The following is a 26745-nucleotide window of genomic DNA, read 5'->3' on the forward strand; positions in this document are numbered from 1 at the left end:
TGGGGTGGGTGTGACCATGCACATCAGCAACAAAAGGCCTTTACAACACATCACCAACAGATGGCAGGGTAGAGTTCATTCTGACCCTGCTTACATCCTCCCCCCAGCCAAGAATTGGTGGTCCTGATAAATCACACTCCCTATTATACCAGCTCACTGGTATTGAATGCTGATGTTATTGCTAGCAAAAGTAGCCACCCATCTCTGCCCTGTAGCATCCAGCTTAGCCCTTGTTAACACAGAAGTCAGTGGATTGTTCTCTGTCCAGACCTGAAACTGAGCACCGGACAAGTAGTCTGGAAATTTCTCAGTGATGGCCCATTTCAAGGCCAAGAACTGCAGCTGGTGGATGGGATAGCGAGTTTCGCTATCAGGCAGTCCTCAGCTGGCAAAGGCTACAGATTTACATTTACCTTCCACTTCCTGGTAGGAGAGTGCTCCCAGACCCTACAAACTGGCATCAGCATGCAGGATAAACAGTCTGTTGGGTCAGAAAGGACTAAGACTGGCACATGAATCAGGCAAATAATGATTTCCCGTAAAGCCCTGTCACATCTCTCATCCCGCCATGTCCCCAATGGAGAGGAGAGGAGCCCCTCCCCTGTCCCAGGCCAGGCACACCAGATCTTTGGGGGGAGGTGTCCATGTCCCAGCCTAGGTGAGCTGGAGCTGCTGGAGAGAGAAGAGCCTTTCTCAACCCAAGCCCACCAGAGTTGATGTTGCAGTGGGGGAGAGGTATCTCTCACCTGGTTTTTAGATGCTCTGATGAGAGGGAGCAGGAGGAAGATTTTTCTTCTCCTTGCATTTCAAACCCTTCACCCCGCCCCCAACCATTTTCTGCTCTAGCCTGATCTCTCTCTCACGTCTCCCGGGCTGTCCTTAGCCATAGGCAGCCACCTAGAGCACCGCTAGGTCTGGGGGCACGGCTCTGCTGGGAGCCTGGACAGATGGGAAGCAGTGGAGCATGTAAGAGCAGGCTGCTGGATCCTAGAGAGAGCTGAATGCAGCACAGTCTGAGGGAGGGGATTGGCTGCTGGGGTCTCTGGGAAGGGAAGGGGGGGAGGGGTTGAGGAAGGAGCTCACCTGTGAGTGTGACTCTTTCCCCCCTGGCTGAGGTGAGGTGAGGCAGGCTCTGCGGCTCTGGAACCAGTATCCTTGTCCCCCATAACATCCATTCTTCTCCCCCCCTGCCCCATGGAGCACCCCCTCCTTTCTCCCTCCTCCCCAGGAGCATCCCTCTCTCTCTCCTCCCTCCCCTCCATCAGGGATGGGTTGGGTGAGGTGCTGGGGGGTAGGTGGGGGGAGGCTGGCTACCTGCTGAGGAATGAAAGTGAAAGTAACTCACTTCCTCCGCCAGGATTGGAATGTCACACAGGGCTGGGCTGGGGTTAGCCAGATGTGTGAAAAATCAGGACAGGGGGTTGGGGTAGGGTGAGCAGATATCCCTATTTTATAGGGCCAGGCCCAATTTAGGGGTCTTTTTCTTATATAGGCTCCTTTTACCCCCCACCCCCACCCCCTGTCCTGATTTTTCACACTTGCTGTCTGGTCACTCTAGGTGGGGGTAATTGGTGCCTATATAAGGCAAAGCCCCAAATATCGGGACTGGCCCTATAAAATCAGGACATCTGGATCTGGTCACCCTAGCTGGGGAGCGCCTCTCCCCCGGGCTGGCAGCTGCCAGCGATCCACCTCATCCGGGGGGAGCTGCACAGGGCAGGATGAGCTGCTGTGGCTCCATGGGTGACCTGTCCCTGAGATCAGATGCTTGGCTAACTTCACCATGGTCCATAAGGCTGGTGGTGGTGCCCATTGGCATGTGATTGGACCTGAGGGTTTGCTGCTGCTGTTGCCACTTTGCACCCCAAGAGGTGGATTTTGGGGTCTACTGCAGCTGTTGGACCAGCAGGCTGGGGGGTGAGCCAAGCATGAAAGCAGTGCTGTGTTGCCATTTAGATTGTCATTTAACAACTTAGTTTGCCAAAAATTCTTGCTAACAATCCTGAATCCAATTTCAATATTTTTAAAAAAAAATCAATATCTTAGCCAAAAACAGAAAATTAAGTTGTTGACAATTATTAGTGACAGGTTTGGTTTGAGGCAGGGAGTGGGCCAGTTTTCATCAGAGAAACAAAAAATGTCGACTGACTTTCCCATAGCCTGTTACTCCTGATAAGAGCCCTCCAGCAGCTGTAATATGCTCATCTCCTTACTAGAGTATAAAGCAGGGGTCGGCAACCTACGGCACACGCGCCAAAGGTGGCAGGTGAGCTGATTTTTGATGGTACGCAGCGGCAGGCTGAGTGGCTCAGCCCATCACTGCTCTGGGGTTCCGGCTGCTGCCCTATTGCCAGCTGGGATACCGGCCGCCGGCCCCACTCAGCACCTGCTGCTGGCCTGGGGACCCCCAAGGAACCCCAGGCTGGCAGCGGGCTGAGCAGGCCGGCTGAACCACTCAACCTGCTGTCAGCCTGGGGTTCCATTCACTCAGCCGGCAGCGGGCTGAGTGGGCTGGTGGCGGGCTGAGCAGGGCCGGTGGGGGGTTGAGTGGCTCAGTCTGCTGCCAGTCTGGGGTGCCGGCAGCACTCAGCCTACTGCTACGCCGGGGTTCCGGCTGCCGGCCCCTTGCCAGTCAGGAGCCCAGCCGCCGGCCCCACTCTGCCTCCTGCCAGCCTGGGTGAGCAGAATCCCAGGCTGGTAGCAGGCTGAGGGGGGTTGGCGGCCAGGATCCTGGCTGGCAGGAGTTGGTGGTCAGAACCCCAGACCAGCAGCGGGCTGAGCAGGGCCTGGGATCCTTGTCTAGGGTTCCAGCCACCAGTCCCACTCAGCCCGCACCCGGTCTGGGGTTCCATTTACTCAGCTGGCAGCGGGCTGAGCAGGACCGGTGTCCGGGGCCCCAGATAATAATAGTTTATTTATATAATATAGATATAGAGAGAGACTGTCTACAAACGTTAAAGTGTATTACTGGCACGAGAAACCTTAAATTACAGTGAACTTGGCACACCACTTCTGAAAGGTTGCCGACCCCTGGTATAGACTGACCATATGTTGTACTAAGATTCTCCTGCTTTTTTTTTTTCCTGTGAGTCAGTATAGCTTTTGCCAGCCCAGAAGTTGGGCAGCCAATGTTTTACGTTTTCACAATGTTTTCTCCAACTTTCATAAAGTAAATACATAGTTACTATGAGTTAAAAAGGCCAGGGACACTTCCTTGTGAAGAATCTGTACAGCAGATCATGCTAGAACTGTGAAAACGTCAGTTTTTGATGGAACTTTAGAGGCAGTGATTTATCATGTATTTTATCATGTGAATGTGCTGCTATTACTAATGTCTTTCCAAACAAAATAAGGCACAATAGGACTTCTGTAACATTTCTGTGCTACCTTAATCTAGATGAGATGATTCTGTGCTGACTTCATTTTGGTCACTTTGTGCTTTACCTAGCAATAAAACTAGGGTTATATTTTCCCACTGTTTGGAAACCCAGCTTATTAAACTGATTTTGCAGCCAAAAAAGCCAGAAAGATTGCTTTTAATTAAAAACAAATCTTTGTTTCAATACCTCTTCATATAAATTTCCAATAAAAAATAGACAAATTAAAAAAATTATATTATTTGCATCATTCTGTCAAATCAGAATTTTTTCTATAGTGCTACTTCTTCAGTGCTAGTGCATCAGCATTACAGTTTGCTTCATTAAGTTAAACTGGTTTTAATACCGTGAATGTGGCAAGTTTTCCAATACTGTATGCTTATATTTGTGTTGCTAAGAGCAGATCAGGCACGGGGCACCAGTTTAATAATCTCGACTAGGGCACCATAAATCCTAAGGACGGCCCTGCATGCCTCAATTCTCTTTTTCCTGGCCTTGTTCCAGAGCCCTCACAGCCCAATTCTCTACCCTAATGTTGAGCCCTCTACTGCACCCTGAACCTCTCATTCCAACCCCACCCCAAAGCCTGCACCCCCTAGCCAGTGCTCTCATCCCCCTGCACTCCAACTCTCTGTCCCATGTAGCCTGATTTAGGGTGTACTAATAATATTAATTTGGAAAATATGATGAAAATGTAATTTATTAGCTTACATTTTATTTAATTTAATTGAGTTATAAAGTTACAGTTGCATTACTGCTATTCAAAAGATACATATGGCATTATATGTAACAAAGGTTTGGTTAATATACTCACACCCTTCCTTGATAACCTGGTGGTAAGAGACACAGGACCAGCCTTGCAGTTCAGGTTTCTCAGTTCTTGAGTGAAAGATGCAGTGCTTAGAAAAAGCTAATGTTACTTTGGGTTTACTTGACTAAGTTAAACTTAAAGTCAAAACCTAATAAACAAAGAATAAAAACTTAGAGAAACCGAGCTTAGCCGAGTTACTTTGAAACTTAAAGTTTAAGAACAAGTACAGCCTACTGATAGTAGATAGAGAGAGAGTGGAGGAAGTAAGTCAGAATGATAGAGCGAAGTGCTCTAGCGAGGTGGGTTACCTCTTTTATAGGGCACAAGCGCCTGAAATCCTTCCTCCTATGCCCAAATTTCATTCCTTACCCACAAAACATTAGGGTACGCTTACTTCATAGGCTGGTATGTTTGTGCGTGTTGATGACATGTACATATGCACATAAGTTCCCTTGTGGTGTACGTGTTAATTCTGTGGGTACAACACTGAAAAACCCCTTATGCCATTCTCCATTGTCGATTGGTCTAGGTAAAGGTCTTAGACAGGCGTGGGTACTTCTCTCTTTATTTAACAAGATAAAGATCAATTTTCCTTTCTCTATAGCATCTCTATAGTGTAAAAGGTCACACTATAGAGATGCTAACTTTGCCTTAGCTTAACATACAGGATATGGCCTGTAGGTTCTCTTAAGTCATGTGCCCCAGCCCCCTAATCATTTTTATTGCCCTCTGCTGGACTCTCTCCAGTTTGTGCACATCCATTCTCATGTGGGTCCCAACCCCAAAAGTACTCACATTTCACCCCAATGGCTCCAAAATGTACATAGGGTGCTGCCATTGTCAAGACACTCCCGAGCTCTCCAGTGGAGCCTGCTGGCAGAGAACAAGGTGAAAATTAACCAGGACGTTGCTCAGTCAATTCCCTCTGCTCCCAGCAGGTGGTATCGGAAACCTCCAAGATCGCTCACTTCCCTTTCTCTCATCAGCTTCAGGCCCCAGGGTTACAAATGCACAAACCAGTTGAGATTCTCCCCTGGGCTCAGGGTGTGGGGCTGCTCTGAGGGGATGGACTTGCACATTTGGGATATTAGTGCAAAGATACAATTTCAATTTCTCATAGAGAAAACTGAGGGCATTGGGAAAAGTTTTCAACTAGCAATAATCACGCCTCAGATTAACCTCATTGGCTATGATACTGCCACTTCTTATTTAGTGAAAGGAAAGCTGCAGTGACAGCCTGGTTACTGAGATGCAAAACACTTTCCTCCTGGGAGAAACAAGAAGTTAGAATTAGAAATTTACATAGTTTGTTCCAGTGTTGGCACAGGTTTAATTTTGCTTCTGTGTAGGTTTGTTTCAGGCTGTGACTGTTTTGGTTTATTGGGTTGTTTTGTTTTTTTTAATTGGAATGGAGCTTTTAATTGACATTTGCTGGATTCGAATGACTGACCTGCAACACCAGTTTTGACATAGTTCTGCATATTTTATACAGATTTGGCCAGTATTCAAGGATGTGATTCCTTTATGGGAGGTTTTAGTGGTCAGGCTTATTTATTTTATGTTATTTGCTCATCCTGCTGTAGCACACCTTTTTGATAAAATGTTGAAATTATTAATTTATGGCATTTGTTAGTTTTTATTTTTAAAAACAAAGTTTTTCTTAATGTTTGGGTTTTAAATTAAGCATTGTTTTTTGTTTCAATTTTTCATTTAGGTTTTTGTTGTTGATGGGATCTTTAAGAACTTTGGATTTAAATAATATTTTTATCTCAAGGTTCCAAAGACTCAGACAAGGTTTTCATCTTGAGGCCAAAAGACCAAAAACATCAAGACACTTGATCATGTCCTTGGATAGACCAAGAGACTACTCACACTTGATCTGAGCTCATAGTATTAAAATTTGGACAGATTTAGATTATTAAAGTAAACCCTGTTTACTATTTTATTTTAATAAAGGTTGTATTGCTGTAAACCCTGGCCGGGGGGAGAGGAGATGAGCCTGGCCTTTAAGTGGGAAGGAGCAGAGGCATGGGAGGCATGGCCCCCCGTGAAGGGTGGGGCCAGATGATGGGGGTTACCGCCCCCTCAATTTTTTTTGTCTAGCCCATCTCAGTCCCCCACCAAACGAGAAGAGTCTGATGCCACCCCTGCTGGTCACTGGGTGTCACTGCTGCTCCATGGGAAACATGCTCTGTGCATTACCCAGATTGGTGGGAAACACACTCTGTGCATTACCGTGACCGGTCCCTGGGTGTCACTGCTCCTAGAAGGCAGACACACGCTGTGCATTACGCCACCTGGCCACTGGGTGTCACTGCTATATCAAGGGAAACACCTTCTGTGCATTACCCTCAATGAGCACGAGGTGTCACTGCTGCGCCAACGGAGACACCTTCTGTGCATTACCCTGATTGGCCACTGGGTGTCACTGCTGCGCCAAGGGAGACATAAGAACGGCCAGACTGGTTCAGACGCAAAGTCCATCTCGCCCAGTATCCTCCTGTCTCCTGCCAGCGGCCAGTGCCAGGGGCCCCAGAGGGAATGAGCAGAGCAGGGAATCATCAAGTGATCCATCCCCTGCCGCCCATTCCCAGCTTCTGGCAAACAGAGGCTACAGGCACCATCCCTGCCCACCCTGGCTAATAGCCACTGATGGACCTGTCCTCTGTTCATTTATCTAGTTCTTTTTTGAACCCTGTTATAGTCTTGGCCTTCACAACATCCTCTGGCAAGGAGTTCCACAGGTTAACTATGCAACTGCCCTGAGTTTACCCTCCCCCCACCCCGGGTTGTATATGGAAAAGAGGATGAGGCTGAGGAGAGCCATGATGTGTCTGTCACTGGCTGGTGCCTCAGTTTCCTCTAGGCAGCAGTGCTGCAGGCTCCTTTGGTCAGTTCCCACGCAGCTGTGTCGGGGGAAAGGGGAGTAGAGGCTCATGCCCCCCCCCAGCCCCACGCCCCTCCCCCAGCAGCTGGGGAATCCAGGCCACATTTAACCCTGGTAGCTGGGCCAGGATTAGCCTGGGCCAGGGTAGGGCTGGGGAGGAATTGCGGGGGGGGGGGGGCAGATGCACCCGCTGTGAGGGGAGATCCTCCCATTCCCTGCCAACCCCCCTCACTCCTTGCAGCACGGCGCCCCCTAGCACTTCTTCCTCTGTTGTGAGGGTGTCTGCTGCCTGCTTCTCCCTTAGCATCATCTCTCCCCACCCTGCGGCACTGGCATCGCCCGTCCTGTGCAAACAGGCAGGTCCTGGTGTGCCCCGTGACGCTGCCCTGCAATTGTGGGGGCAGCTGTTGGATGGAGCCATATTGAAATATGGGGGTGGGCAAGGCTGGGGACCAGGACTCCTGGGTTCTCCCATCAAATGTGGGAGGGGAGTCAGGGTTAGGAGGTAGAGTGGGGGAGGGGCAGGGCTGGGATCCAGGGCTCCTGCTTTTTCTGGTTTTCTCCATCTCCTGCAACTGCCTCGGTCCTTTCAGTGTGTTTCCTGTTCCAAATTCATTTGCTGACTTGTGCAACCCACCCCAGAGGTGGCTGCATCTCAGTGTTGGTTGAGGCATCCTTGGCTGCATCACCTCCTAACCGCGTCTCTCTCTCCCTGCAGGTGACCCTGCAGCACTTGGCAAACATCCGCAAGATCGTGGGGCGCTTTGAGCATTGGGCAGGCAGGGGCCAGGCGCCCAGCCCCCCCCCCAGAGAATGGGACCGAGCCCCCCCCTACTTTTTACAGGGATTAAAGAGGGGCAAAGGGGGGCAAATCAGAGGAGGGGGGTGGCCAGGGTCCGAGCAGGGGGTGGAAGTTGACTGGTCGGGGGGTCAAGCAGCTGGAGGCAGAGTTAGGAGAGGAGCTGAAGGGCAAAGTCAGGGAGGGGGGAAGGAGCCGGAGTTAAGCCCAGGGTGAGGCGCTGCCAGAGGGTTAAACCCCGGCACAGGCAGGGGCAGAGGGGTAACAGTTACCCCGGGGGGCTGAGACTCCAGTGTTTGCAAAAACAGGGTGGGGGGAGCAGAGGGGCTTTTCTATTTCCCCTCCCACAGGCAGCACCTCTCAGCATGGGCTTCCCAGGGCCGGGCTCTTAAAGGCACAGGCATCCCACTGCCTAGACACTGCAGCTCCTCTCTGATGTAACCTACTGAGGTGCTGCAGTAGGAGACTCAGTTCAGTGAAACCGGCATTTCCTATACGCCCCCCAGCCAGGGGGCTGTGCACCCCTCCCCCGAATTTCCCCAACACCCCCCAGTGGTCAGGTAGTTACATGCAGCGCTGCCAATGTTGTCATTGGTTGAAAATTTGAATGGAAATTGAAACGTTAACACACACTTTAAAAGCAGATACAACATATGAAAAATACTTGTATCTGAGAAAGTTTAATAGGTTTGAAAAGTCTGGACAAAGCCGGGTTTCCTCCCCCAGCTGTTGTGTTTGCTGACAGTGTCGGTGCATTGGCTTCGGCAATGTTGGCCAACCTCAGAATTTCAAATGATGATTTGGAAGCAAGGTGTGGATGACTCTCCCCTGACAGCTAGTGACAAGCCAGGGTTGGGGGAGGCTTTGGGACCAGACTGTATTTACATGAACTCACCTACTCTGCCGAGGTGTCCAGCAGACAGAGCTGGGCCGCCTCTGCTCTAGGTGCCCAGAGGAGGAGGGAAGGTGTGTGGGGCTCCAGCCTGGGGCTCTTCCTCCCTCCTGCCAAGCCCTGACTATCAATCCCAGCCCTGTCCCTCCTTTCTCGAAGCGCCATGTGGGCCCCAGGAAAAGTGTGGCAGGAAGCACCAAGGCCAAACTTGTGGGCATCAGGTGAAGCAGCAAGAATCCCAACCATCAGGGTAGCAAATTCTAGAGCCCCAACCCATTGTGGCCAACCCAGCCAGAGACCTGGTTCTAGGAGGGGTGAGTCACCCAGAAGGAAGGGACAGACTGGCTCTTGCACAGCTGGAGACAGGGAAGTTGAGCACTGGGAGCTCCAGGGCTTTACCACAAGACAACACAAGGTCCCACTGAGATTTGAACTCAGATTGCAGGATTCAGAGCCCTGAGTGCTGCCCATTACACCATGGGACCAGCTTGTGCTGCCTTCTCTGCACATCGGTGACCCTCATGGGGCTGGCTTGTGTAAGGGGGCTCTTGGCCCTTTACTAAAACTTAGTGTGTGTGTGTGTGTGGTGGTGGGGGGATTGTTTGGCTAGTTCCCAGCACCAAGAGAAGGGGGAAGGGCCAATGGGAAATCAGGACCCTGAGACTGACAGTCCCCAGGGGCAATGGGGAGAGGCCAAAGCTCCAAGTTAGCCACACTGACAGGCCAGGCAGTGTAATGAGGGAGTCACCAGGCCAGGGGGTCCCATCCTCCGTGGGAGCTGGAACTGCCTGGGCCAGAGTGGGGCGGAGCTAAGGAGAGAGCAGGAGCCCGAGAAGAGCCGGGGAGCAGAGCTGCACAGGTGTAGTGCCAGAAACTGCTCCCTGTAGGACTTTGCTACCTGTAGCAGTTACTGATACTGGGACAAAGCAACAATTAGTGTGGAATGCTGCTGCTGTTGTGAGTGTGTATGAGGGGAGGTGGGGGTCTGCTGCTGTCCGAACACACAAGACAGCATGCTGACACACTCTCAGCCCCCCAAACACACTGTCGCTCTACACACAACACACTCCCTGTCACACTCCAACCCTGTCCCCCATTTGAAAAGCATGTTGCAGCCACTTGCACACTGGGATAGCTACCACACTGCACTGCTCTCTGTGGCATTGCCAGAGCTGCTAATGTGGCCACTCCAGTGCGCTTGCAGCTGTCAGTGTGAACACACGGCAGCGGTTTCCCTGCTGTGGTTTAACTCCCAGTGCTCTACCTCTGCAAGTGTAGCCAAGCCCTAAATTTCCCAAACCAACCGAACTCAGTAACTGCCCTCCACCACCATGTGCAGTGAGTAGGAGCACCGTGGAGCACACACCGCACTTACTGGCTCAGCCTTGTGCATGGTGGGGTGGCCACCTCCCCATTGATGAGACCTGATCCCACCATCTCCATGGAGCTCCAGTCTGCCCTGCTGCCATCCCTGTCTGTGTTGTCTTCTCTAGCAGTTGACTGGAAGGTGAGCACTGGCCGCATGCCATGTAGCCGTGTTGTCTCGAAGGGCGAAAGCAGGAGGAATGATGCCTTCATAGCCCACCTAATATTCCATAACCTAGTTAAGGAAAATATTTCTCAATGAATTCTCAGTAAAAGATCAGTAGCAGCCAGTGTCCGCATCAGTCTACGAGCATTGGTATTTTCTTGAAATTTGTCAGACCAACCTATCTAACACCAAACACACATTTGAAGTTCTTCTTTTCACACCGTTGCTCATTCTCAGGTTCTGCTTTGTCTCCAGACAGATCCATTCTCTTTCAGGACAGCCTTGTTCTTTCTGTCTGTGTCACTCACTGAGGTGTCGGAGTAAACACTCCCCTTCCTTCTATTCTCAGACAAACACTAGTATTAAGTGTTTGCTACTGATGGGTCTAGAAAGCATTTGTCAAGTGGAAGATGCTGTTTCTGGGGGATTGCTCCCAAGATCCAGTACTTTGGGTTCAAACGTCTCCCAGCTTCCTTGGGGAACATAAGACCAAGGCTTTGTTGCAATATAGAAGAAGGAAGGAGTTTTGTCCACCCCAGATGGGACTTGAACCCACAATCTCTGGCTTAGGAAGCCAATGCCTTATCCATTAGGCCACTGGGGCCCTGGAGAGCAGGGGAAAGAAGGATGGAAATTCCCTCTCAGGGTTGCACATTCCTCACATTCACTCAGAAGCCAAATACCCATTTAATGGCCTTACAGAAACGTCTGCATCCCCTGGCAGCGAGGCACCTGGGCAGGTCGCTGACAGAGCTGAGCACCACCTTTCTTCCAGCCATCTTTAGAGAAGAACCCCACCCTAGAGTCACCCCTCCCTCCTTCAGCACCTCCACGGCTGTGGCTCTGAGTGGCAGTAGGATGATTAGGGGCGAATCCGGGGCTGGAAGGGGGGTGAGGTCGGCCTGTAAGGAGGAACCAGGTGGGGCAGACCCAGGGGGAGGCTGTGGGCTGCTGGTCGGTTGTTGGGATCCGAGCTCTAGATCAAAGCTGCACAGTGACCTGACCCCAGGGCTATAGGGCCAACATAGTGACCCCCTTACTGGTCTCCATGAACCCCAAACCATTGTCACTAAGGGCATTGAGGAGTCTCTGTCCATTAATAACTTCTGGGAGCTCCCCAGCAGGCTCCGGGCGTCAGCCACCTCCTGCCACACAGGTTAGACTCTTGGTGCTGTGCCAGCCGCCCCCTCGCTTGCAGGCCCAGTGTAAGAAGCAGGACGCCCGGTGCTGGCAGACGAGGGTTTTGATTAATCGACCTCTGTGTTATGGGCACAGGACGCTTCCACTCAGTAGCACAGCTGGGGGGGAGCAAGGGGAGCAGCTAAGGGCGCCGGGTTCCTCCGGTGGGGGTGTGGAGCAGCTGTTCATTTTCCTGTTCGCACTCCTCTGCGGTGTGAAAATCGGGGAGGGGAGGCAGAAGCCCCACTTCCCTCCCGAAATCACGCCCAGTGGGGGAAGCCAGGACAACGGGGGGGGGGACGACAAGTGGTGGCCAGACTCTCACCGCCAGGGTCTCGTCTACCTCAGGGTCCAGCTCAACCTCCTCCCCGCGCCACTGGCCCCCAGTCCCCTTCCACCACCAGGTCAACCCGGGCACTAGGGCAGGAACGGGGTGAGGCAGCAAGTCAAGCTGAGCAAGGCAGGCAAAAGCGAGTCTTGTCTTCATGGGCCGCTCCCAATGACGTCCTTTTTGTGTGCAACTGCTGCAAAAACATCCCAGGCAGAGAAGCAACAGGCCAAAATACTGCCACACAGCTGCCAAAGTAGCTCAGTTGGGAGAGCGTTAGAGTGAAGATCTAAAGGTCCCTGGTTCAATCCTGGGCTTTGGCAGACCCTTTCATCCCTCTTTGTGCAGGGGGGGCTTGTTTTCTGGGAGGGCAGCAGCACCTTTATCTGAGGCAAGTACCTGATTTTGAGCTCCCCAGCAGGATAACAGAGATCATGGGTGTCAAGGTTTCCTCCCCCACTCTGAACTTCAGGGTACAGATGTGGGGACCTGCATGGACCCTTCTAAGTTTAATTCCTAGCTTAGATCTGGTAACACTGCCACCAGCCAGAGATCAGTGTCTGGCACACTTTCTGTTTCCCCAAAACCTTCCCTGGGGAACACAGATCCAAACTCCTTGGATCTTAAAACAAGGAGAAATTAACCATCCCCCCTCCTTTTTCCCCCATCAATCCTTGCTGCTTCACCTGATGCCCACAAGTTTGGCCCTGGTGCTTCCTGCCACACTTTTCCTGGGTCCCACATGGCGCTTGAAGAAAGGAGGGTCAGGGCCGGGATTGATAGTCAGGGCTTGGCAGGAGGGAAGAAGATTCCCAGGCTGGAGCCCCACACACCTTCCCTCCTCCTCTGGGCACCTAGAGCAGAGGCGGCCCAGCTCTGTCTTCTGGACACCTCGGCAGAGTAGGTGAGTTCATGTAAATACAGTCTGGTCCCAAAGCCTCCCCCAACCCTGGCTAGTCACTGGCTGTCAGGGGAGAGTCATTCACACCTTGCTTCCAAATCATCATTTGAAATTCTGAGGTTGGCCAACATTGCCGAAGCCAATGCACCAACATTGTCAGCAAACAGAACAGCTGGGTGAGGAAACCCGGCTTTGTCCAGACTTTTCAAACCTATTTTACTTTCTCAGGTACAAGTATTTTCCATACATTGGAGCTGCTTTTAAAGTGTGTGTTAACGTTTCAATTTCCATTCAGATTTGCAGCCAGTGACAACATTGGCAGCGCTGCATGTAACTACCTGACCACTGGGGGGGGTGTTGAGGAAATTTGGGGAAGTGGGTGCACAGCCCCCTGGCTGGGGGGCATATAGGGAATGCCCAGTTTCACTGAACTGAGTCTCCTACTCCAGCACCTCAGTAGGTTACATCAGAGAGGAGCTGCAGTGTCAAGGCAGTGGGATGCCTGTGCCTTTAAGAGCCCAGCCCTGGGAAGCCCATGCTGAGAGGTGCTGCCTGTGGGAGGGGAAATAGAAAAGCCCCTCTGCTCCCCTCACCCTGTTTTTGCAAACACTGGAGTCTCAGCCCCCCGGGGTAACTGTTACCCCTCTGCCCTGTCTGTGCCGGGGTTTAACCCTCTGACAGCGCCTCCCCCTTGGCTGAACTCTGGCTCCTCCCCCCCTCCCTGACTTTGCCCTTCAGCCCCTGGAAGGGAATGGGAAGATCTCCCCTCAAAGCAGGTGCATCTGTCTCCCCCCCCCCAATTCCTCCCCAACCCTTTCCCGGCCCAGCTACCAGGGTTAAATGTGGCCTGGATTCCCCATCTGCTGGGGGAGGGGCGTGGGGCTGGGAAGCATGAGCCTCTAGTCCCCCTTCCCCCGACACAGCTGCATGGGAACTGACCAAAGGAGCCTGCAGCACTGCTGCCTAGAGGAAACTGAGGCACCAGCTAGTGACAGACACATCATGGCTCTCCTCATCTGCATCCTCTTTTCCATATACAACCTGGGGTGGGGGGAGGGTAAACTCAGGGCAGTTGCATAGTTAACCTGTGGAACTCCTTGCCAGAGGATGTTGTGAAGGCCAAGACTATAACAGGGTTCAAAAAAAGAACTAGATAAATGAACAGAGGACAGGTCCATCAAGGGCTATTAGCCAGGGTGGGCAGGGATGGTGCCTGTAGCCTCTGTTTGCCAGAAGCTGGGAATGGGCGGCAGGGGATGGATCACTTGATGATTCCCTGCTCTGCTCATTCCCTCTGGGGCCCCTGGCACTGGCCGCTGGCAGAAGACAGGAGGATACTGGGCTAGATGGACTTTGCGTCTGACCCAGTCTGGGCGTTCTTATGTCTCCCTTGGCGCAGCAGTGACACCCAGTGAGCAGTCAGAGTAATGCACAGAAGGTTTTTCCCTTGATACAGCAGCGACACCCAGTGACCAGCAGGGGTGGCATCAGGCTCTTCTCGTTTGCTGGGGGACTGAGGTGGGCTAGACAAAAAAAATTGGGGGGCTGTGCCCCCCATCACCTGGCCCCACCCCTCACGGGGGCCATGCCTCCCATGCCTCTGCTCCTTCTCAGTTAAAGGCCAGGCTTATCTCCTCTTTCCCCGGCCAGGGTTTAGAGCAATACAACCTTTATTAAAATAAAATAGTAAACAGGGTTTACTTTAAATAATCTAAATCTGTCCAAATTTTAGTATTAAATCCAAAGTTCTTAAAGATCCCATCAATAACCAAAGCCAAAATAAAAAATTGAAACCAAAAACAATGCTGAATTTAAAACCCAAACACTAAGAAAAACTTTGTTTTTAAAAATAAAAACTAACAAATACCATAAATTAATAATTTCATCAAAAAGGTGTGCTACAGCAGGATGATAAAATAACATAAATAAGCCTGACCACTAAAACCTCCTATAAAGGAATCGAATCCTTGAATACTGGCCAAATCTGTATAAAATATGCAGAACAATGTCAAAACTGGTGTTGCAGGTCAGCCATTCGAATCCAGCAAATGTCAATTAAAAGCTCCAGTCCAACTTAAAAAAAACAAAACAACCCAATAAACCCAAAGAGTCACAGCCTGAAACAAACCTACACAGAAGCAAAATTAAACCTGTGCCAACATTGGAACAAATGATGTAAATTTCTAATTCTAACTTCTTGTTTCTCCCAGGAGGAAAGTGTTTTGCATCCCAGTAACCAGGCTGTGACTGCAGCTTTCCTTATACTAAATAAGATTTTTACCAAATATAAATGGTTCTCAGATTTCTCTATGAAAAATTGAAATTGTATCTTTGCACTAATATCCCAAGTGTGCAAGTCCATCCCCTCATGGCAGCCCCACACCCTGAGTCCAGGGGAGACTCCTGACTGGTTTCTGCATTTGTAACCCTGGGGCATGAAGCTGATGAGAGAAAGGGAAGTGAGCCATCTTGGAGCTTTCCGATAACACCTGCTGAGAGCAGAGGGAATTGACTGAGCTACGTCCTGGCTAATTTTCACCTTGTTCTCTGCCAGCAGGTTCAAGGGCGACTTGACCATGGCAGCACCCTATGTACATTTTGGAGCCATTGGGGTGAAATGTGAGTACTTTTGGGGTTGGGACCCACATGAGAAGGGATGTGACAAACTGGAGAGAGTCCAGCAGAGGGCAATCAAAATGATTAGGGGGTTGGGGCACATAACTTACAAGGACCTACAGGCCATATCCTGTATCTTAAGCTAAGGCAAAGTGAGCCTCTCTATAGTGTGACCTTTTACTCAGAAAGGAAAATTGACCTTTAACTTGTTACTTAAATAGAGAAGTACCCACGCCTGTCTAAGACCTTTACCTAGACCAGTCGACAATGGAGAATGGCATAAGGGGTTTTTTTTCAGTGTTGTACCCACAGAATTAACAGGTACACCACAAGGGAACTTATGTGCATATGTACATGTCATCAACACGCACAAACATACTAGCCTATGAAGTAAGCGTACCCTAATGTTTTGTGGGTAAGGAATGAAATTTGGGCATAGAAGGAAGGATTTCCGGCGCTTGTGCCCTATAAAAGAGGTAACCCACCTCGCTAGAGCACATCGCTCTGTCATTCTGACTTACTTCCTCCACTCTCTATCTACTATCAGTAGGCTGTACTTGTTCTTAAACTTTAAGTTTCAAAGTAACTCGGCTAAGCTCGGTTTCCCTAACTTTTTATTCTTTGTTTATTAGGATTTGATTTTAAGTTTAACCTAGTCAAGTAAACCCTAAGTAACATTAGCTTTTTCAAAGCACTGCATCTTTCACTCAAGAATTGAAAACCTGAACTGCAAGGCTGGTCCTGTGTCTCTTACCACCAGGTTATCAAGGAAGGGTGTGAGTATATTAACCAAACCTTTGTTGCATATAATGCCATATGTATCTTTTGAATAGCAGTAATGCAACTGTAACTTTATAACTCAATTACATTAAATTAAATGTAAGCTAATAAATTACATTTTCATCATATTTTCCAAATTAATAAATCAGGCTACATGGGACAGAGAGTTGGAGTGCAGGGGGATGAGAGCACTGGCTAGGGGGTGCAGGCTTTGGGGTGGGGTTGGAATGAGAGGTTCAGGGGGCAGTAGAGTGTTCAACGTTAGGGTAGAGAATTGGGCTGTGAGGGCTCTGGAACAAGGCCAGGAAAAAGAGAATTGAGGCACGCAGGGCCGTCCTTAGGATTTATGGTGTCCTAGGTGAGATTATTAAACTGGTGCCCCTGTGCCTGTTCTGCTCTTAGCAACAGAAATATAAGCATACAGTATTGGAAAACTTGCCACATTCACGGTATTAAAACCAGTTTAACTTAATGAAGCAATCTGTAATGCTGATGCACTAGCACTGAAGAAGTAGCACTATAGAAAAAATTCTGATTTGACAGAATGATGCAAATAATATAATTCTTTTAATTTGTCAAAATTGTATTGGAAATTTATATGAAGAGGTATTGAAACAAAGATTTGTTTTTAATTAAAAGCAATCTTTCTGGCTTTTTTGGCTGCAAAATCAGTTTAATAAGCTGGGTTTCCAAACAGTGGGAAAATATAACCCTAGTTTTATTGCTAGGTAAAGCACAAAGTGACCAAAATGAAGTCAGCACAGAATCATCTCATCTAGATTAAGGTAGCACAGAAATGTTACAGAAGTCCTATTGTGCCTTATTTTGTTTGGAAAGACATTAGCAATAGCAGCACATTCATATGATAAAATACATGATAAATCACTGCCTCTAAAGTTCCATCAAAAACTGACATTTTCACAGCTCTAGCATGAGCTGCTGTACAGATTCTTCACAAGGAAGTGTCCGTGGCCTTTTTAACTCATATTAACTATGTATTTACTTTATGAAAGTTGGAGAAAACATTGTGAAAACGTAAAACATTGGCTGCCCAACTTCTGGGCTGGCAAAAGCTATACTGACTCACAGGAAAAAAAAAAAGCAGGAGAATCTTAGTACAACATATGGTCAGTCTATACCAGGGGTCGGCAACCTTTCAGAAGTGGTGTGCCAAGTTCACTGTAATTTAGGGTTTCCTTTAACGTTTGTAGAAGGTCTCTCTCTATGTGTATATTATATAAATAAACTATTGTTATTATCTGAGGTCCTACTCAGGCCACTGCCAGCTGAGTAAATGAAACCCCAGACCGGGTGCAGGCTGAGCGGGGCTGGTGGCTGGAACCCTAGACAAGGATCCCAGGCCCTGCTCAGCCCTCTGCTGGTCTGGGGTTCTGACCACCAACTCCTGCCAGCCAGGATCCCGGCCGCCAACCCCCCTCAGCCCGCTACCAGCCTGGGATTCTGCTCACCCAGGCTGGCAGGAGGCAGAGTGGGGCCGGGGGCTGGGCTCCTGACTGGCAAGGGGCCGGCAGCCGGAACCCCAGAGTAGCAGTAGGCTGAGTGCTGCCGGCACCCCAGACTGGCAGCAGACTGAGCCACTCAACCCTCCACCGGCCCTGCTCAGCCCACCTCCAGCCCACTCGGCCCGCTGCCGGCTGAGTGAATGGAACCCCAGGCTGACAGCAGGTTGAGTGGTTCAGCCGGCCTGCTCAGCCCGCTGCCAGCCTGGGGTTCCCTGGGTGTCCCCAGGCCAGCAGCAGGTGCTGAGAGGGGCCGACGGCCGGTATCCCAGCTGGCAATAGGGCAGCAGCCGGAACCCCAGAGCAGTGATGGGCTGAGCCACTCAGCCTGCCGCTGCGTACCATCAAAAATCAGCTCACCTGCCACCTTTGGCACGTGTGCCGTAGGTTGCCGACCCCTGCTTTATACGCTAGTAAGGAGATGAGCATATTACAGTTGTTGGAGGGCTCTTATCAGGAGTAACAGGCTATAGGAAAGTCAGTCAACATTTTTTGTTTCTCTGATGAAAACTGGCCTACTCCCTGCCTCAAACCAAACCTGTCACTAATAATTGTCAACAACTTAATTTTCTGTTTTTGGCTAAGAGATTGACTTTTTTTTTTTAAATATTGAAATTGGATTCAGGATTGTTAGCAAGAATTTTTGGCAAACAAAGTTGTTAAATGACAATCTAAATGGCAACACAGTACTGCTTTCATACTGCTGGTCCAACAGCTGCAGTAGACCCCAAAATCCACCTCTTGGGGTGCAGAGTGGCAACAGCAGCAGCAAACCCTCAGGTCCAATCACACGCCAATGGGCACCACCACCAGCCTTACGGACCATAGTGAAGTTAGCACAGCATCTGATCTCAGGGACAGGTCACCCATGGAGCCACAGCAGCTCATCCTGCCCTGTACAGCTCCCCCCGGATGAGGTGGATCGGTGGCAGCTGCCAGCCTGGGGGAGACACGCTCCCCAGCTAGGTTGACCAGATCCAGATGTCCTGATTTTATAGGGCCAGTCCCGATATTTGGGGCTTTGTCTTATATAGGCACCAATTACCCCCACCAGAGTGACCAGACAGCAAGTGTGAAAAATCAGGACAGGGGGTGGGGGTGGGGGGTAAAAGGAGCCTATATAAGAAAAAGACCCCAAAATTGGGACTGGCCCTATAAAATAGGGATATCTGCTCACCCTATCCCAACCCCCTGTCCTGAGTTTTCACACATCTGGCTAACCCCAGCCCAGCCCCCTGTGACATTCCAATCCTGGCTCACTGCCCAGGAAGTGAGTTACTTTCACTTTCATTCCTCAGCAGGCAGCCAGCCAGCCTCCTCCCCCACACCTACCCCCCAGCACCTCACCCAACCCAGCCCTGACGGAGGGGCGGGAGGAGAGAGAGAGGGATCCTCCTGAGGAGGAGGGAGAAAGGAGGGGGTGCTCCATGGGGCAGGGTGGGAGAAGAATGGATGTTATGGGGGACAACAGAGGATACTGGTTCCAGAGCCGCAGGGCCTGCCTCACCTCACCTCAGCCGGGGGAAAGAGTCACACTCACAGGTGAGCTCCCTCCCCAACCCCTCCCCTTCCCAGAGACCCCAGCAGCCAATCCCCTCCCTCAGACTGTGCTGCATTCGGTTCTCTCTAGGACCCAGCAGCCTGCTCTTACATGCTCCACTGCTTCCCGTCTGTCCAGGCTCCCAGCAGAGCAGTGCCCCCAGACCTAGTGGTGCCCTAGGCAGCTGGCTATGGGTAAGGACGCCCCTGGACACATAAGAGAGAGATCAGGCTAGAGCAGAAAATGGTTAGGGGTGGAGAATTTGAAATGTAAGGAGAAGAAAAATCTTTCTTCTGCTCCCTCTCATCAGAGCATCTAAAAACCAGGTGAGAAATACCTCTCCCCCACTGCAACATCAACTCTGGTGGGCTTGGGCTGAGGAAGGAACTTCTCTCCCCAGCAGCTCCAGCTCACCTGGGCTGGGCCATGGACATCTGCCCCCACAGATCTGGTACGCCTGGCCTGGGACAGGAGGGGCTCCTCTCCTCTCCATTGGGGACATGGCGGGATGAGAGATGTGACAGGGCTTTACGGGAAATCATTATTTGCCTGATTCATGTGCCAGTCCTAGTCCTTGCTGACCAAACAAACAGTATCCTGCATGCTGATGCCAGTTTGGAGGGTCTGGGAGCACTCTCCTACCAGGAAGTGGAAGGTAAATGTAAATCTGTGGCCTTTGCCAGCTGAGGACTGTCTGATAGCGAAACTCACTATCCCATCCACCAGCTGCAGTTCTTGGCCTTGAAATGGGCCATCATTGAGAAATTTCGAGACTACTTGTCTGGTGCTCAGTTTCAGGTATGCACAGAGAACAATCCACTGACTTATGTGTTAAGAAGGGCTAAGATGGATTCTACAGGGCAGAGATGGGTGGCTACTTTTGGTAGCCATAACTTCAGCATTCAATACCAATGAGCTGGTATAATAGGGAGTGTGATTTATCAGGACCACCAACTCTTGGCTGTGGGGAGGATGTAAGCAGGGTCAGAATGAACTCTACCCTGCCATCTGTTGGTGATGTGTTGTAAAGGCTTTTCGTTGCTGATGTGCATGGTCACACCCACCCCACATTGCATGATGGGGGTGCTTGTCCAAATGGTGATTTTGGCTGCTGTGGGATCCCCAAACACTTTCTTAATAGGGCAGGAGTAATAAAGTGTAGTAATCCTGGTCATATGAATCAAAAACAGTAGAACGGTACTTAGCAGTTCATGTTTCGGGACTCACCTGAACCTACATAAAAATCGTTAGACAAGGGACATGGGTTCCAAAGAATAGCAATTTAAAAGAGATTGAAAATATATGTGTTTAACATCCTGAGATTCTGCTGAACTCTCAAAATACACATTTTATGGTTTTCTTCTCTCTTTAGTTGAAAAATAGAATTAATTATTATTCCACTACTAATAGTGTGTTAAAGCATACACTTAAAAATCTTAGACAGCTAAGTGAAAAATTGAGATATACTGAAGAAAGTGGATTGTGATGCTATTTAAAAGCTTAAGTTCATAGGAATACAGTTTGGAATGAGAACCTGGCAGAAAAGTTTTGCTGGAAGAGTTAGCAGAGCGAGATTGTTAGTCACAGGTCAGTGGGTGGGTTTATGCAAATCCTGGACTCTTGGACGGGGGCAGGGGGGGCCACACGACTTCTGTGGCACATGCAGCACCTCTGCAACTAACGTTTGCTACCTCACTCCCTAACAACACACCTTTTACCTCTCAGGGCCAAAATACACCGTGAAAGAGATCTAACGGCATAAGCTAAGGGTGAGCAACTGCAGCACTAACAACAATTTGAAGAGATTCAAAACCGCCTCTGCCTCTGTTTTTCCACACCAGGGATAGCAGAAAGAACATCAGCAGCACCTGCAAGACACCAACAAACATCCATTTCTACCTCCCAACATAAGCTGCTGTTAGGAACCCCTACCCCTTAATGGTGAGTACTTTTCAGGCGAGGGTGACGCTCTCAGGCCTCAAATGCCAGGTACAGTTACTCTGTCCTTGATCCAAAATCAACAGGAAAATACACTGGATTACTCCTGCCCCAATAACAAAGAGACTGGGGATCCCGCAGCAGCTGAAATGACCGTTTGGACAAGCACTCCCATCATGCAATCCGGGGTGGGTGTTACCATGCAAATGACATCAGCCCCAAAAGGCCTTGACGACAGATCACCAACAGATGGCAGGGTTGACTTCATACTGACCCTGCTTCAACTAGATTGTGGCAAAGATTCCCAAACACCGAACGTTAAAACTCACCTAACGCGGGTCAATCCATCCTCATCGTCGTAACCGCTTGTTATACTCCACACCCGAACGTAGCCCTCATATGGACAACATACCCTCCTAACTCAGTGGCTGTACGTTAACCTTTTACCCCCAGTCAGGGCTATTGCAGATTATGTATTCCTTACGCCAACCCATTTTAAACCTAACTTTGCACCTTGGGTAAGCTGTACGTTGTTCCTGAGCACCAGAAACTTCTATGCCGAAACTCTGTCCCGTACACTTTTTTTTTCTTTGAACTTCATCTTAATAAAATGCTGACTTTTGTTCGAGATCCCGGCTCCTCTTCCTTTGCAAGGCGTGTGCGTTCGCTCCGCGTTTTACTCTGCTAATACGGCGGGGGGCGATTGAGCCAGAGGTGCTTGCCTGCTGCAGACACGGATCCAAGGCTGAACCTCGTCCCCCACAAGCGTAACTGAAAACAGTTTAAGAAGTGCTCCCGTCTCTGGCACTCAGCTACCCAGCTCCCAATGGGGTCCAAACCCCAAATAGATGCTTTTTACCCTGTAGAAGCTAGCTGTAAAATCCTGTGACCAGGGCAGCTGCCTAGTAGCCTGCGCATCTGCCTGCCAGAGCGAGGGCGTGTAAGGCACTAATCCGGATAGTGGCAGCTAGGTGGCAGGGGGAGAGCATGAAGAAGCAGCAGAGTGGCGCAGCGGGAGCGTGCTGGGCCCATAACCCAGAGGTCGATTGATCGAAACCATCCTCTGCTACGTGTGCGCTTGTTTCTTTTCCCTCTGGGCCTTCAAGCGAGCCGGTGACCAGCAGAGCCCCAAGAGCCTAGGCCATGAGGCAAGAGGTGGCTGAGGCGAAGTGGCGGCCTGCCAGGGAGCTCCCTGGCACCTCTGGCTGCCTGGGCTGAAGGCAAGAGGCAGGCCTGGGCGTGGCCAGGGCCTCCTGTCCAGGAATGAGGCTGCAGTGCTTCCTGGTCCCCTTTTCCCACCCACACCGGCAGGCGGCTGCTGCGGGAGAACACGAGGGAGGCTCTGGGGGCGCTAGGCAGCGCTGTGTGTGTGGCTGTCAGGGGAAAGAGCCGAGGCTCCCGACTCGACCTGCCATTGACTCGCGTGGCTCTGCGCGCTGTCAGCTGGGGCGGGGCGGGCCAGGCCGCGGACGTGACTCAGGCTTGGGCCGCATGGCCGTGCTTTCCTGACGAGGCATGAGGCAGGCCAAGAGCTTTGCACAGCGTACAGGGAAGTGGGAGGGAGGTGTCTTTGAGCCGGCCTGTCTCCTCCGCTTCTCCCTTGCCGCTTGGGCGGAGGCGGGAAGGGAGCGAAATGTTCCCGGCTGAAAGTTTTTGTGCTCGGTTTTGAGGATTAAGCCTGAGCCTCCGGCACGGCTGCTGGCAGATGGGTTTCTGAATGGCATCCAGCCTGCTCTTTGGACCACCAGCTGAAAGCACTGAGGCCAAGAGGCAGCAAAATGGGACCTTTGAGGCTCCCCCCACAGGCCTCGGGGAAGCAAGGAAGTAGCACGGGCTTAGCGTCGTCCCTGGGTGGGCTTGAACCACCATCCTTTCGGTTAACAGCCGAACGCTGACCCATTGCGCCACAGAGACATGGAGGGGTAAGGCTGTATTGAGCACAAAAGCCGGGCATCAGCTCAGGGTACGGTATAGCACATGCATGCAGTGGTTAGCCAAGCAACAGCAAGGAACTGGACTGCTATGGAAGGAAAGTTCTGTGGGAAGGAACCGAAAAGAGCACCGGGGCTGTGGTACAGCGCTCGCATTCACTTTCTTTGGCCTGTTTTGCTGGAAAAGTTAGCAGAGCAAGATTGTTAGTCACAGGTCAGTGGGTGGGTTTATGCAAATCCTGGACACTTGGACGGGGGCAGGGGGGGCCACACGACTTCCCTCTGCAACTAACATTTGCTTCCTGACTCCCTAACAACACACCTTTTACCTCTCAGGGCCAAAATACACCGTGAAAGAGATCTAACGGCATAAGCTTAGGATGAGCAACTGCAGCACTAACAACAATTTGAAGAGATTCAAAACTGCCTCTGCCTCTGTCTTTCCACACCAGGAACAGCAGAAAGAACATCAGCAGCACCTGCAAGACACCAACAAACATCCATTTCAACCTCCCAACATGCACTGCCGTTAGGAACCCCTACCCCTTAATGGTGAGCACTTTTCAGGCGAGGGTGACGCTCTCAGGCCTCAAATGCCAGGTACAGTTACTCTGTCCTTGATCCAAAATCAACAGGAAAATACACTGGATTACTCCTGCCCCAATAACAAAGAGACTGGGGATCCCGCAGCAGCCGAAATGACCGTTTGGACAAGCACTCCCATCATGCAATCCGGGGTGGGTGTTACCATGCAAATGACATCAGCCCCAAAAGGCCTTGATGACAGATCACCAACAGGTGGCAGGGTTGACTTCATACTGACCCTGCTTCAACTAGATTGTGGCAAAGATTCCCAAACACCGAACGTTAAAACTCACCTAACGCGGGTCAATCCATCCTCATCGTCGTAACCGCTTGTTATACTCCACACCCAAACGTAGCCCTCATATGGACAACATACCCTCCTAACTCAGTGGCTGTACGTTAACCTTTTACCCCCAGTCAGGGCTATTGCAGATTATGTATTCCTTACGCCAACCCATTTTAAACCGAACTTTGCACCCCTTGGGTAAGCTGTACGTTGTTCCCTGAGCACCAGAAACTTCTATGCCAAAACTCTGTCCCGTACACTTTTTTTTCTTTGAACTTCATCTTAATAAAATGCTGACTTTTGTTCGAGATCCCGGCTCCTCTTCCTTTGCAAGGCGTGTGCGTTCGCCTCCGCGTTTTACTCTGCTAATACGGCGGGGCGATTGAGCCAGAGGTGCTTGCCTGCTGCAGACACGGATCCAAGGCTGAACCTCGTCCCCCACAAGCGTAACTGAAAACAGTTTAAGAAGTGCTCCCGTCTCTGGCACTCAGCTACCCAGCTCCCAATGGGGTCCAAACCCCAAAGAGATCCTTTTTACCCTGTAGAAGCTAGCTGTAAAATCCTGTGACCAGGGCAGCTGCCTAGTAGCCTGCGCATCTGCCTGCCAGAGTGAGGGTGTGTAAGGCACTAATCCGGATAGTGGCAGCTAGGTGGCAGGGGGAAAAGCATAAAGAAGCAGCAGAGTGGTGCAGCGGGGCGTGCTGGGCCCATAACCCAGAGGTCGATGGATCGAAGCCATCCTCTGCTACGTGTGTGCTTGTTTCTTTTCCCTCTGGGCCTTCAAGCCAGCGGGTGACCAGCAGAGCCCCAAGAGCCTAGGCCATGAGGCAAGAGGTGGCTGAGGCGAAGTGGCGGCCTGCCAGGAGCTCCTGGCACCTCTGGCTGCCTGGGCTGAAGGCCAGAGGCCGGCCTGGGCGTGGCCAGGGCCTCCTGTCCCGGACTGAGGCTGCAGTGCTGCCTGGTCCCCTTTTCCCACCCACACCGGCAGGCGGCTGCTGCGGGAGAACACGAGGGAGGCTCTGGGGGCGCTAGGCAGCGCTGTGTGTGTGGCTGTCAGGGGAAAGAGCCGAGGCTCCCGACTTGACCTGCCATTGACTCGCGTGGCTCTGCGCGCCGTCAGCCGGGGCGGGGCGGGCCAGGCCGCGGACGTGACTCAGGCTTGGGCCGCATGGCCGTGCTTTCCTGACGAGGCATGAGGCAGGCCAAGAGCTTTGCACAGCGTACAGGGAAGTGGGAGGGAGGCGTCTTTGAGCCGGCCTGTCTCCTCCGCTTCTCCCTTGCCGCTTGGGCGGAGGCGGGAAGGGAGCGAAATGTTCCCGGCTGAAAGTTTTTGTGCTCGGCTTTGAGGATTAAGCCTGAGCCTCCGGCACGGCTGCTGGCAGATGGGTTTCTGAATGGCATCCAGCCCGCTCTTTGGACCACCAGCTGAAAGCACTGAGGCCAAGAGGCAGCAAAATGGGACCTTTGAGGCTCCCCCCACAGGCCTCAGGGAAGCAAGGAAGTAGCACGGGCTTAGCGTCGTCCCTGGGTGGGCTTGAACCACCATCCTTTCAGTTAACAGCCGAACACGCTGACCCATTGCGCCACAGAGGGGCAAGGCTGTATTGAGCACAAAAGCCGGGCATCAGCTCAGGGTACGGTATAGCACATGCATGCAGTGGTTAGCCAAGCAACAGCAAGGAACTGGACTGGTATGGAGCGAAAGTTCTGTGGGAAGGAACCGAAAAGAGCACCGGGGCTGTGGTACAGCGCTCGCATACACTTTCTTTGGCCTGTTTTGCTGGAAAAGTTAGCAGAGCGAGATTGTTAGTCACCGGTAAGTGGGTGGGTTTATGGAAATCCTGGACTCTGGGACCAGAGCGGGGGGGGGGGGTGAACAACTTTTGTGGCACACGCACCATCTCTGCAACCAACATTTGCTACCTCACTCCATAACACTACCCCCAGAGCAGCCTTTTACCTCTCAGGGCCAAAATATACCATGAAAGAGATCACATGGCATAAGCTTAGGGCAAGTGATTTTAACACTGCAGCACTAACAACAATTCTAAAAAAATTTAAATTTGCCTCTGTCTTTCCACACCTGGAATAGCAAATGTAAGAACAAAACATACATCCCTTTCTATCTCCCACAACTTTTTTCCGTTTGGAACCCAGACCCCTTAATGGTGAGTACTTTTCAGGCGAGGGTTAAGTTCTCAGGCCTCAAATGCCAGGTACAGTTACTCTGTCCTTGATGCAAACTAAACAGGAAAATACACTTGATTACCCCTGCTTCCTCTCCCACAATGCTCTGCTCGCACACATGCTCACGTGCCTCTGGCCCTCCAGTCAGGCCCCTCCCGCTGCCTGCCTGCTTGGCCCGGTGCACTCCCCTGGCCAGCCCGGGCTCTTCGGCGCTGAGAGCCCGGCTGCCAGCCCCACCAGGGGCCCTTGCCGAAGAGCCGCCTGGTCCCTGCTGGGGCCTCTGCTGGGCCCGCTGTCCGCGGCAGGCGGGCGGGTGTCTGCGTCGGGGCTGCAGCCCAGCTCAGAAAAGGAGGGGGCCAGACAAAGCTGGAACCTGATTTCAAGAACACTTCAGTGATGCCCGAGAGTCCTAGCCAGGTCCAGTCCCAGGAATGATCAAACCTGAGATTTAAATCAGTTCAATTAAATGCTCTGCCGGTGCCCCTGACTCCCTGCCCGCAGCCCCTTCTATCCCAGCCCTGAGCTACCAGTCAGCACTCTGCCTGTGCCTCTCACTCCCAGACCACAGCTCTGGCTTGTCGCTGGGGCGCTGGGCAATGCGGTGGAAGTGCGCTATACACAGCCAGTCCGGATTCTGCGGGAGTTTCCTTTCTCTGA

The 26745-nt window shown here is 51.2% G+C and overlaps 4 non-coding genes across 4 annotated transcripts; all 4 read right to left on the minus strand.

The window, feature by feature from the left end:
- Window positions 1–5261: 5261 nt before the first annotated feature.
- On the minus strand, window positions 5262–5401 carry LOC120375948. The gene has a single exon (XR_005586881.1). It is a non-coding gene; the product is annotated as a U4 spliceosomal RNA (small nuclear RNA).
- Window positions 5402–9179: 3778 nt separating this feature from the next.
- TRNAQ-CUG lies at window positions 9180–9251 on the minus strand. The gene has a single exon. It is a non-coding gene; the product is annotated as a tRNA-Gln (tRNA).
- A 1577-nt stretch (window positions 9252–10828) lies between these two features.
- On the minus strand, window positions 10829–10901 carry TRNAR-CCU. The gene has a single exon. It is a non-coding gene; the product is annotated as a tRNA-Arg (tRNA).
- Window positions 10902–25420: 14519 nt separating this feature from the next.
- Window positions 25421–25496, minus strand: TRNAN-GUU. Its single transcript has one exon. It is a non-coding gene; the product is annotated as a tRNA-Asn (tRNA).
- Between the last annotated feature and the right edge of the window lie 1249 nt (window positions 25497–26745).

Source organism: Mauremys reevesii, linkage group 12 (assembly GCF_016161935.1).
Source record: "Mauremys reevesii isolate NIE-2019 linkage group 12, ASM1616193v1, whole genome shotgun sequence".
In the NCBI taxonomy this organism is placed as follows: Eukaryota; Metazoa; Chordata; order Testudines; family Geoemydidae; genus Mauremys; species Mauremys reevesii.